The sequence below is a fragment of the Ranitomeya variabilis genome, chromosome 1 (genome assembly GCF_051348905.1).
Source record: "Ranitomeya variabilis isolate aRanVar5 chromosome 1, aRanVar5.hap1, whole genome shotgun sequence".
NCBI lineage: Eukaryota > Metazoa > Chordata > Amphibia > Anura > Dendrobatidae > Ranitomeya > Ranitomeya variabilis.
In genome coordinates, this window is record NC_135232.1 from 449,807,012 (window position 1) to 449,820,492 (window position 13,481).

Sequence of the window (13,481 nt, forward strand, 5' to 3'; positions counted from 1 at the left end):
TGCGGTCATTAAAATGGCCTCTGCCCCTCCCTGAAAGGAAGCATCATCAGGGGGCAGAGGCTGTGGTCATTGTCAAAGCCCCATCCACAAATAGAAGAAACTCAGTGACAGAGCAGGGATCAGCCTTTGAAACGAGCCAGACTGATTCTTTCAGGTAGGGGGCAGGGGCTGTGACAATGACCGCAGCCTCTACCCCATGATAACGTTTTGCTTCAGGGCGGGGGCAAGGGCTGTGACAATGACCACAGCCTCTACCCCATGATAATGTTTTGCTTCAGGGCGGGGGCAAGGGCTGTGACAATGACCGCAGCCTCTGCCCCATGATAACGCCTTGTTTCAGAGAGGTGGCAGGGACTGTGACAATGACCACAGCCTCTACCCCATGATAACGCTTTGTTTCAGGGCAGGGGCAAGGGCTGTGACAATGACCACAGCCTCTACCCCATGATAACGCTTTGTTTCAGGGCGGGGGCAAGGGCTGTGACAATGACCACAGCCTCTACCCCATGATAACACTTTGTTTCAGTGAGGAGGCAGGGGCTGTGACAATGACCGCAGCCTCTTCCCCATGATAACACTTTGCTTCAGGAAGGAGGCAAGGGCTATGACAATGACCACAGTCTCTGTCCCCTGATGATGCAGAGTTTCAGAGAGGGGGCAGGGACTGTGACAATGTACTGATGATACTCAAACAAATCATCATCAGACAGGAAGTAGAGAATAAAAATAGTGTAGTTGATGAACTGTAGGGAATTTGGAAAGTAAGTATATTAGAAAATAGCTTGGTTTATAGGTCTAAATAGATAGGGAAAAATGCTTTGCTTCCAAACCACCCATTTATAGACTTGCTCAGTATGGGCCTTTATAACAAAGCAATTTTTTCCAATGCCACGTTCCAGAAGCCATATTAGTATATTTTTTTATTTGTTTAACAATGTACCTGAAATGGGGCTAGTATTTTGCAGGATAAGTTGTATTTGTCAGTGGTAGCATTTTGGGATACAAACAACGTATTTTCAAACTTTTCTTAAGTCTTTATAGGAATAAATAGAAAAAAACAAAAAGAAAAAAACAGTTCCTATTGTTGCTTTTTGACGTTTTCATTTTTCAGCTATTCTCATGATGCAAAAGTAAGATGTTAACTTTATTCTGATGACTGGAGTAACATCTCTGGCGAAGCTCAATGAGGGTGTACGCCAGAGAAGATGCATCAAAATCATTAAGTGGTGTGGTGTTCCTATTATTAAATGTGTGTGTTTCTGCATCATGTTCTGAGGGGCATAAGTTTTTTTATTTTATTCATTTATACAAAGCTTGTTTTTTTACATTACAAGCTGTGCTATTTATTGGTAACATTTTTTAATCACTTTTTATTTAGCTTATTGTGAAGTGGGATGAACAAAAACAGCAATTCTTACATTGTTTTTTGTAATATTTTGCGGGCTTTCACTGTGAAGGATAAATAACTTGAATATGTCATCTTATATCTGTACTTGGTTAGTCCTGTGTATTACATTTTTCTGTCAGTGTTTGATGGACAAGTAGCTTATCAGGCCCTGAGTCTGGCAGAATCGGATTGGCAGACTAGGAACCAATTGTCACCCCTCAGTCTCGCTGCGGGGGTGTCAAAGAGCTGACAGAGGGAGCGTTCTCCCTCTGTCAAACTGCTCCTGTCCCACTGTCACTACTGACAGAGGCATATGAGGAATTAAACAATTAGGATCATCAAGAACACCGATCCTAACAGTTACAGTAGGAGCCTGGCAGAGTAAATCAGTCGGGCTTTTGCAGCTGATCGCATCAGTACAGAAACTGGATCTTTAAGTGACTTGCTTATGTTGAATATGTAGGTATATATAAATAAAGGTTGAAACTTATTCCTCATTCACACCTACTTGAAGTTTTAGTCAGAGGCATTTTTTCCTAGAGTATCTAGGGGTGTCTAGTGTATCACTTGACTTGTTACAGTAGATTGCAAAATTATTCATCCCCTTTGACGTCTTACCTATTTTGCTACTTTAGAACAGGTGTTTACTTTTTTTTTTTGTAATCTGATTGGTGTGTGATGCATCAGCACTAAATATTCTAAGTTGGTGAAGTGAGAAAAATATAGGCAGAAATAAAATTTATGGGATCAAATAACTAAAAATTGCCATTTCTGGCGCAAGCAATTACCTTCATAAGTCACATGGTTAGTGAAAGGAAATCCACCCTTTGTGCAATCTAAGTGTCACATGGTCAGTCAGTATATACACTTTACCTTTTCTGAAAGGCCATAGAAGCTGCAAGACCATTAAGCAAGAGGCACCACTAACAAACAGCACCATGAAGGCCACATAGATCTCCAAACAAGTCAGGGACAAAGTTTTTGAGAAGTACAAGTCAGGGTTGGGTTATAAAAAAAAAATCCCAATCTCTGATGATCCCCCGGAGCAACATCAAATCCCTTATCATCAAATGGAAAGAACATGGTACCGCAATAAACCTGCCAAGAGGGGGCCGCCCAACAAAACTCTCAGCCCGGGCAAGGAGAACATTAATCACAGAGGCAGCACAGAGACCAAAAGGTAACCCTGAAGGAGTTGCAGTGTTCCCCACAGAGACTGTAGTATTTGTTCATGCGACCACAATTAGAACATTCCATTAAGGTGGCCTTTATGGAGTAGAGGGCAGAAAAATTGGAAAGCTTGTTATGCATTTGCCAAAAGACATGTGGAGATTCCCCAAATGTATGGAGGAAGGTGCAGTGGTAAAATAAGACTAAAATTGGACTTTTTGGCCACTAAGGTAAATGCTATATCTGGCGCCAAACCAACACCGCTCATCACCCCAAGAACACCATCCCCACAGTGGAACATGGTGGTGGCAGCATCATGCTGTAAGAATGTTTTTTGGCAACAGGGACAGGGAAAATGGCCCGATTCAAAGGAAAGATGGATGGTGCGAAATAGAAGAATATTCTTGTTCAAAACCTGTTTCAGCCTGTCAGTGATTTGAGACTGAGACGGAGGTTCAACTTCCAATAAGATAATGACCCAAAGCATACTGGTAAAGCAACACTTGAGTGGTTTAACCCCTTCGTGCCATGCGCCGTACTAGTATGGCGCTGCAGCAACTGCAATTGTGCCAGCCACAGTACTAGTAGGGCGCACCGATCACTGCGGTCTCGCGCTGAGCACCACGGTGATCGGGTGCGGGTGTCAGCTGTATATGACAGCTGACACCCCGCAGCAATGCCCACGATCGGCGCTAGCGCCGATCGCAGGCATTTAACCCCTCTGATGCCAATGTCAGTAGTAACAGCGGCATAGAGGGGGATCGCGCAGGGACGGGGGCTCCCTGCGCTCTCCCATCGGAGCAACGTGATGCGATCGCGTTGTTCCGGAATTCCGGAAGGAGTCCCCGGATCCAAGATGTCTGCGGGACTCCTTCCGGGTCATAAAGTGAGGTGGAAAGCCTCCTGCACTGCATGTCAGATCGCTGATATGACACAGTGCTATGCACAGTGTCAGATCAGCGTTCTGATCTAATATATTGATGTCCCACCCTGGGACAATGTTAGAAAGTAAAAAAAAATAAAAAATAGAATGTATAAAAAAATTAAAAAAAAAAAAAACCCAAATAAAGAAAAAAAATCTCAGTACTCAGGACAAATTGGACAAGAACTTTTCGGGTCCAATTTCTCCTGTTACCCTTGGGAAAAAAACCTCACTGGCTAAAAGATCATTTTGTGGAAAGAAAAAATGATTTTTTAATTTTCACGGCTCTACATTCTAAACTTTAGTGAAACAATTTGGGGTTAATAGTGCTCACCACACATCTAGATAAGTTCCTTAGGGGGTCTTCTTTCCAAAATGGGGTCACTTGTGGGGGGTTTCCACTGTTTAGGCACATCAGGGGCTCTCCAAACGCGACATGGGTTCCGATCTCAATTCCAACCAATATTGCATTGAAAAGTCAAACGGCGCTCCTTCCCTTCCGAGGTCTGCCATGCGCTCAAACAGTGGTTTACCCCCATATATGGGGTATCAGCATACTCAGGACAAATTGAACAACAACTTTTGGGGTCCAATTTGTCCTGTTACCCTTGGGAAAATAAAAAATTTGGGGCGAAAAGATAATTTATTGTGAAAATAAATATGATTTTTTTTTTTACGGCTTTACATTATAAACTTCTGTGAAGCACTTGGAGGTTCAAAGTGCTCACCACACATCTAGATTAGTTCCTTAGGGGGTCTACTTTCCAAAATGGTGTCACTTGTGGGGGGTTTCCACTGTTTAGGCACATCAGGGTCTCTCCAAACGCGACATGGTGTCCAATCTCAATTCCAGCAAATTTTGCATTGAAAAGTCAAATGGCGCTCCTTCCCTTCCGAGCTCTGCCATGTGCCCAAACAATGGTTTACCCCAACATGTGGGGTATCGGCGTACTCAGGACAAATTGTACAACGACTTTTGTGGTCCAATTTCTCCGGTTACCATTGGTAAAATAAAACAAATTGGATCTGAAGTAAAAATTTTGTGAAAAAAAGTTAAATGTTCAATTTTTTTTTTAAACATTACAAAAATTCCTGTGAAGCACTTGAAGGGTTAATAAACATTTTTAATGTGATTTTGAGTACCTTGAGGGATGCAGTTTTAGAATGGTGTCACTTTTGGGCATTTTCTGTCATATAGACCCCTCAAAGTCACCTCAAGTGTGAGGTGGTCCCTAAAAAAAATGGTTTTGCAAATTTTGTTTTAAAAATGAGAAATCGCTGGTCAACTTTTAACCCTTATAACTCCCTAACAAAAAAAAATTATGTTTCCAAAATTGTGCTGATGTAAAGCAGACATGTGGGAAATGTTGTTTATTAACTATATTATGTGATATAATTCTCTAATTTAAGGGCATAAAAACTAAAAGTTTGAAAATTGCAAAATTTTTGCCAAATTTCCATTTTTTTCACAAATAAATGCAAGTCATATCGAAGAAGTTTTACCACTATCATAAAGTACAATATGTCACGAGAAAACATTCTCAGAATCACCAGGATTAGTTGAAGCGTTTCAGAGTTATGACCTCAAAGTGACAGTGGTCAGAATTGTAAAAATTGGCCCTGTCACTTAGGTGAAAACAGGCTTCAGGGGGAAGGGGTTATGGGGAAACATGTAAATGTTTTGGAGTGGCCTAGTCAAAGCCCAGACCTTAATCCAATTGTGAATCTGTGGTCAGACTTGAAGATTGCTGTTCACTAGAGGAAATCATCTAACTTGAACAAGCTGGAGCAGTTTAGTCTTGATGAATATACAAAAATCTTAGTGGCACGATGTGGAAAACTCATGGAGACTTATCCAACGAACCTTGTAGCTCTAATTGCTGCAAAATGAGGCTTTATAAAGTACTGACTTTAGGGGGTGAATAGTTATGCACACTGAAGTTTAGTTATTTTGTCCTATTTGTTTGCATCATAAAAAAAGAAAACCAAATGTTCACAGTTGTAGGCATGTCCTTTACATGAACTGATGCAAACCCTAAAAAAAAACAGTCAAATTCCAGGTTGTGAGGTAGCAAAACAAGAAAAATGGAAAAGGGGTGAATACTTTTACAAGTCACTGTATACAGAGAGAGTGCTATCTATTCACCAGGACATTAATCCAGAACTCTAGCCCTGTTTTAAACTATCACGGCCAATGAGGGGGGTCCTTTTGGTCACCAACATATTCCACCACCCCCCACACATACACTGCGTCTGGATAAATGCTCTGCCAGCCTATGTGGACTCTGCTGATTACAACCCCTTTCATAACAAAGTCTGGCCAAGCAACAATAATATAAATTTTGATTTCTATTGCACAGTAATCACTGCAGTATTCATATTCCTGTGTTTATTGTAGTCTGAAAAATTAAAGCATGTACGCAGACCAGAGGGCACCCAGGCAGCAATTGAAGAGGAATTATAGGAATTCAATAAGCTAAGTATTTTTATTTGCTATTTTGAGAATGCTAAGCTTCTGAAAAAATTTTCATAGGAGGAAATCCCTTTAAAGGGAACCTGTCACCAGGTTTTCCCAATACAAATTAAAGCCACCACCTTTAATGCCTTTCTTACAGCAGTCTAGCCACCTGTTCACAAGTCCCCAACACCTTCTGCATAACCCAAAAAGTACATTTTATAATCCCCCCATATGACGTGATTCAGTCCAATGGGCATTGCTGGTCTTGCTTGGCGACTCCTCTATCCCACAATTGCCGCCCCCTAGCCTTGATTTCTGTGACTGAGGCATTTTAGGTCGTCCAGCCAGTGCCCCCAATCTCGCTTCTGTGCAGGCGTACTTCGCTCAGACCTCCTGAGGGCAGAACAAAGTGCTGTAATAGGCATGCACTGGGAGAGATCAAAGAGTGCCTATGACCCGGAAGGAAAGCCGGCGCATGGCAATTACAGTACTTTGCCCTATCCTCAGCAGGTAAGTGAAGTGAGTGGGGGCGCGAGATTGGGGAGCTGTGTGGATAATGCAGAACTAGACATCCATATTAAGAAAGGAGGATGGCGACTGCGAGGATAGAGGAGGCGTCAGATCAAGACCAGATACGGCCATTGAACCGGTCCGCGCGGTATTGGGGAGATTATAAAAGGTATTTTTTTGGATATGAAAAAGGTGTTGGGGATTAATAAACAGGTTGCTAGACTGCTGTAAAAGAGGCATTAAAGGTGATGGCTTTAGTTCATATTGGGAAAACCGGGTGACGGGTTCCCAATAAAAATTGTGAAAAAGGCATTATTGATATATAAATGTAGTTAAGGAAGTTAAGAGAAAGTAGTACGGTCTAGACATTACTCATGAGGAGAAATGGTAATAGTAGAAAAACGCACAGAGCTAGCCAAGTCTTGTCCTCAATGTAAGGGAAGGTCATCTATATTCTGAGTATTACACCCTTAATAATACACTTTTAACCTCCAATTCCTCTAAATCAAATGTTTTAGGTAAATCAGCAGTGGTATGTCACACGCACCAGACTACCTTGACTTGTGAGTTTTAATAATGAAGCTTCCACCCATTAAGACATTCACTGTATTTTATGTCCTGTTCCTGCACGCATCAGTAACCATATGCCAAAGGCGAGCAGAGAGCGTTCAGCTACCGGCTTCATTCATTAAAATCCACAGAGTGTGTTATTCTGTTTACAGTCTAATAGATATTCACTGTCATTGTTCAGGCTTCTGATTCAATTTGCCTAAATCCCAGCTGCAGAGGAATCCTGATGGAGATTAAGTTAATTTATCACCAATATCTATGGTGGAGTATCATCTGTAATAAAGTGTTGTCTCGGCCTCACAAAGGTGACACGTTCTTTTTTGCGTTTTCAAAAAGGACGGTATAAAGGGATGGTAATGTTCTGGCTGTAAATTCCCATTAGGGCCTGCAGATTATAAACAAGCATTGAACGGACGCCGCTAGATCAGGAAAAGAACCGCTTGGACAAAGTTGTTTTTTTTCCTAATGTTTTACTTGAGGTTAAAAAGTTACAAATCCACATTGACTAAGAAATCCTACCCATTGTCTTTTGCATCTTTCTTCCCTTTATTGTTCACGTGTCCTGCACCCTTTTATGCAAATATATTTGGCCATGTCTATCATTTTGTCTAGTTACATATAATATTGCTGCCCTAGATGGAAAATATTTAAGTTAGTGAGCCAGAAGTTGGGCACAATTTGTACTAAATAAAAGTCTTTTAAGAATAAAACTCAGTCGCTGGGACATCCGACGAGGCAACCCCTCCTCAATTACTATATACTCCCTATGTAAAATAATAATCACTATACTTACCGCTGGTGTGGGTGCTGTTCCAGTGATATCCGCGCCTGGTCTCCTGACACTAGCAGAGGAGCCCTGCAGCCATTCAGCAGCTGCTTCATTGTCACCTCCTTCTGACCAAACTGACATTTGGAGAAAATTAGAAAACAGCTCTAACTGCTTCTGGGCGACCGTTTCATCCAAAGGATGTGTGAGTCAAGAGGCCGCTGATCGACAGCAGGGCTTAAAAGGATTTTCCCATGAACAAAGTTAATTTTAATCAATAGATCTTGGAATAATTTTCACATCTGGATATGTTTAAAAAAATGTTCCTGTGCTGAGATAATCTTATAAATGTGACCCTGCTATGTACTGTGTAATGGCCGTGTCTGACCGTACAGGGACATGGTCTGATCATACCACATCTACTGGGTAGAGGAGAATAATAAAAATTATATAGACCGTCAAGTATGGGATCGCAAAAGAATCAGCTGTGATCCTGTGCTGTCCTGTCTGTATACTCCCTATTGCTTCCTCCCCTGGCAGGAGCTGTGGCATGATAAGAACATGATCCTGCATGGTCAGGCACAGCCATTACACAGCACAAAGTGGGGGCACATTTATAAGATTATCTCAGCACAGGAACATTTTTTTTTAAGAATATCCAATTGTGTAAATTATTAATATTTCAAGATGTGTTGAATAAAATCAACTTTAAACTAACTTTGTTGGTGGCTAAACCCCTTTAAGTCACAGTGCCACATGAGCACCAGGATACCATGTGCTGAGATATCTGCAACAGCACCAGAAGGGAAATAGCTGCTATTATTTTACAAGGTGGTATGGCAGTTCAACTCACTCAGCGGTATGCAGAGGTAGAAAACAGGAACACAGTCTCTTTAAATCTTCAGTTGGTTTATTATATGGCAGCATAAACCAACAAGAAGTGGAAAGTAAAACACGGCCCTTCAGGCAAAACAGCAAAAAACAACAAAATGCAGTACACAGTCCATACATTTGCGGGGAACTGCCCGCTCTGCAGCACCACAGGTTCAGTCTTTCCTCCTCAGGACACAAACCAATGCAGATACTCTCCCCAGTCCTGCTGAACCAAGACTGCTTCTGGAGCCCAGCTATTTAAGCCCCAGACCACACCCTGGGGTGGAGATAAGGTGGACATCCTCCTATTTGTTCTATGAATGGCCACATAAAAGCCAGCCAATTATATAAATTAACTTAACCCCTCACGGCACTTAGTGTGATGTAGGATAAAACTCTGTTTTATATCACTGACACCATTAAGCGTAGTGACACATATCTCCCTCTACACTCCAGCACTTTACCAGTGACTTTGTCACATATCCCCCTCTATGCCCAAAGCCAGGGTGTTTTGGCACCTTCACTTGCTAAGCAGGGGAGTTGGGACAAGGCATCTGCGTTCATGTGCAACTTCCCTGGCTTACGCTTGACGTGGAAATTGAAATCTTGGAGGCCTAAGAACCACCTAGTTACCCAAGAATTCTTACACTTCTTTTCCCTAAACCATCTCAGATGGGCATGATCTGACACTAGCTTAAACTTACGGCTTAGCAGGTAATATCTCTGGGTATCTACGTCCCACTTTATGGCTAAGCACTTTTTCTCGAAGATGGCATAGTTTCTGTCGCATGAATAGAGTTTCCGGCTCAGATACAGGATGGGATGCTCTTTCTCAACTACTTTCTGAGACAGCACGGCTCCCAAACCGACTTCTGATGCATCTGTCTGGACAAAGAACTCTTTGCTGAAGTCTGGAGTGACCAGAACTGGATGTTAACACAGAGGCTGCTTCAGCTCCTGGAAAGCCATTTCAGTCTTAGAAGACCATTTAATCATTGACGATCTTGTGCCTTGAAGGAGGTCTGACAACGGTGCAGCAATTATGGCGAAACTTGGGATAAACCACCAGTAATAGCCAACAATTCCAAGAAACACCCTCACTTTCTTCTTGAAAAGTGGTTGTGGCCACATTTGAATTTCCTCAATCTCATTTATTTGCGGCTTGATGTCGCCCCTCCCGATGACATAGCCTCTTCCTTCCCTATGACACATTTTGGGGGTTTACGGTGAACCTCGCATTCCTCAACGCATCCAGGATCGCCTGTACCTTTGATAGATGACTACCCCAGTCAGAGCTGAAGACCACAATGTCATCTAGGTAGGCCACGACATATTTCGTATGAGGCGCCAGGATCCGATCCATAGCCCTCTGAAAGGTTGCTGGAGCCCTCTGCAGACCAAAGTGCATTCTGTTGTATTAGAAACACCCATCAGGTGTCGAGAAGGCTGTCTTCTCCTTGGCACTCTGGGACAAGGGGATCTGCCAGTAGCCCTTCGTCAGATCAAGGGTTGTAATGTACCTCGCGGTTCCTAGTCTCTCAATTAGTTTGTCCATGCAGGGCACCGGATACGAATCACATTTGGAGACCTCATTCAGCCTGCGGTAGTCATTGCAAAAGTGTCACTCGCCGCTGGGCTTCGGCATGAGAACGATGGGACTCGACCATCAAACTTTCGACTCCTCAATCACCCCGAGGTCTAACATTCTCTTCACCTCATTTGATATTACCTCCCGACATGATTCAGGAATTGTATAGGGGCTGAGGTTCACCCTTACGTGCGGTTCTGTCAAAACGTCATGCTCCACCACCTGCGTATGCCCTGGCAACTCCGAGAACAGATCATGGTTCTGCTGCAACAGCTCCTGACACGGCTCTCTCTGGGCCGGCATTAGAGTCTCTGCAATGGTGACTTTGTCCACTGTGGCTTTGGGACTGGCTCCCAAGCAAGGGGTTTCCAGGTATTCTCTCTATTGCCATGGCTTGAGCAAGTTCACATGGTATATTTGGTGCGGCTTTCTTCGACCTGGCTGGTGTACCTTGTAATTCATCTTGCCCAGTTTTTTCACCACCTCATATGGGCCTTACCACTTGGCTAGAAACTTGCTCTCCACTGTGGGAATAAGAAATAGCATGCGGTCCCTGGCCTGGAACTGCCACAGCCTGGCTGAGTGGTTATACACCCTCACCTGTGCCTCCTGTGCCTGTAGAAGATGCTCTTTCACGATAGGTATCACCCTTGCGATCTGGTCCTGCATTTGGGCCACATGCTTGATGGTGCTCCGGTGTGGTGCAACTTCTGCATCCCAGGTCTCCTTTGCAACATCTAGAAGTCCCCGAGGGTGTCATCCTTATGAAAGCTCGAACGGTGAGAACACTGTAGAGGCCTGGGGAACTTCCCTGAGAGAAAACAATATGTACAGAAGTAGGCAATCTCAGTCTTGTCCATCTCTCTCCACGACCTTCTTAAGCATGAACTTCAAAGTTTTGTTGAATCTCTCCACCAGGCTGTCCGTCTGTAGTTGGCACTCCGACGTGCGGAGTTGTGTAACCTGGAGAGCCTTACACAACTCCCTCATCACTTTGGACATAAACGGAGTTCCTTGGTCTGGCAGGATCTTCTTTTTTAGGCCAGTCAAAGAAAAGATATGGACTAACTCCCAAGCTATGCTCCTAGCGGAGGAGTTTCTAAGGGATACCGCCTCAGGGTACCATGTTGCATAGTCCATCACTACTAGGATGTATGTGCCCTCTAGTGGACTTAACTAGGTGCCCTACAATGTCCATGGCAGTCCGGTCAAATAGGACCTCTATAATGGGCAGCGGCACTAGGGGACTTAAGAAATGGGATACGGGAGCTGTAAGCGGACAAGTAGGCAGGACCAGCAGTATTTAATCTCTCTGACACTTAGGCCAGTAGAACCTCATAAGGACCAGTTCATGAGTTTTGTCTACTCCCAGATGTCCACCCAACACATGGAGAATGGGCCAGGTCTAATACCCTATACCTATGGGGACCCGGTGCTCCACCACTTCCTCTCTCAGCTTAGTGACCTGATATAGCAGCTCTCCATTTAAAGCACAATGTGGAAACCTGATGTCAGCCCCCGGCTCTTGGGCAACTCCATTTATCACAGTCACATTTTCCAATGCCCCCTTTAGGATAAGATCCCGCATTTGAGCAGTCCCAAAAATTCCACCAGAAACCCAAAGTTCAGGAATCTCAGCTTCACTGGTTTCCGACTCATCCTCATCACCAGTTAGGACACACAAGGGGAACTCATCCACCTTCGACTGTGATGGGGTTTCATCAGGCTTGAGCTGGTTCCTGCCTGAGACACTTGGTATCCCCACCTTCCCCCATAACTCCCAAAACAGGCTAAAGTTCTTCCCTATTAGTACGGGGTGTAGCAAGTCCTTAACCAACCCAACCTCATGCGATTCAGTCCCAGTTAGTTTTTATAGTTACTCTGGCAAAGGGGTAATCCTTGGCATCCCTGTAAATACAACGAGCGCCCACTGTTTTTCCAGGGACCAGCTGGTGACGGAGCGTTGCCCTTATCAGGGTCACCAAACTCTCCGAGTTCAAGAGTCCCGATACCAGTACCCCATTCAGTGTTATGGGACAAACCCATCGGCTCCTCACCGGGCTGATAATCCACACTGCAGGCAGGATAGGCATAGTACGAACAGCGCCTCCCTAGCCTGCAGTCTATCGGTTTGGCGGACTTTATGAGGTTATAACTCTGGAATGCTTCAACATATCCCCACTGATTCTGAGATTGTTTTCTCGTGATATATAAGTTCGATACGACCATTTATTTGTGAAAATATCGGAAATTTGGTGAAAATTTGTAAAATTTGGCAATTTTCAAACTTTCTATGCTATTAACCTCTTTCCGACATCGGGCATAATAGTACACCAATGTCGGACTCCCCCTATTTGGTGCGGGCTCCGACGCGAATATATACAGCTGACATGTGCCCACAACAGCCGCAGATGGAATTGCAATCCACCCGCTTCTGTTAACTAGTTAAATGCCGCTGTCAATCTCTGACAGCGGCATTTAACTTGTGCTTCCGGGAAGAATGCCGGAAATCCCATCCATCAGTGACCCGTCACGTGATCGCTGGTCACTGATGGGTTGGAATGACAACCAGAGGTCTCCAGCAGGCTTCTATGGTTGTCATAGCCAGATTGCTATGAGCGCTGCCCGGTGGTCGGCGCTCATTAGCAAGTAAGCATTTCTGCTATATACAGGAGATCTGTATTTTCCAGAATTACTTTTTTTGGTCGCCCAAAGTAGCACAGCGGACCAGCCAGATAATACAAGTATAAGTCAGGGACCGCATATCCACCTTGGTTTTTAGGCCTCTGTAGGGATCCCATACTTAATTTAGGTCTTGACGATCCCCATATAAACGCTGCCATCATGCTATGTATTTTCCTGAAGAAACTTTTAGGGATCTTTAATGATGTGTGTTCCAGCATATATAAGCATTTAGGAAGAATTATCATTTTAATTAATCCAATTCTTCCTGCAACAGATAAGGGTAGTCGGGACCATATCCCAAACTTAATTTTCATCAGATCCTCCAGAGGGTATATATATTATCCCTAAAATCACTAATTGGATTTTGATTAATCACGATTCCCAAATATTTAAATTTTTGTACCACCTTTAAACCACATAACACGGGTACAGTTATGTTATGTTATCTATTAATGGCATAATCACAGACTTACTCTAGTTAATTTTAAGGCCAGATAGTGCCCCAAAACAATTAATAAGATCAATTGCCCTTGGAAGAGACTGTTCCACTCT

The 13,481-nt window shown here is 43.5% G+C and overlaps 1 protein-coding gene across 3 annotated transcripts in view; it reads right to left on the bottom strand.

Annotated features, from left to right (window-relative positions):
* CNTLN (centlein) overlaps window positions 1–13,481 on the bottom strand; it is a 578,743-nt gene that overhangs the window by 64,335 nt on the left and 500,927 nt on the right. The window lies entirely within an intron of this gene.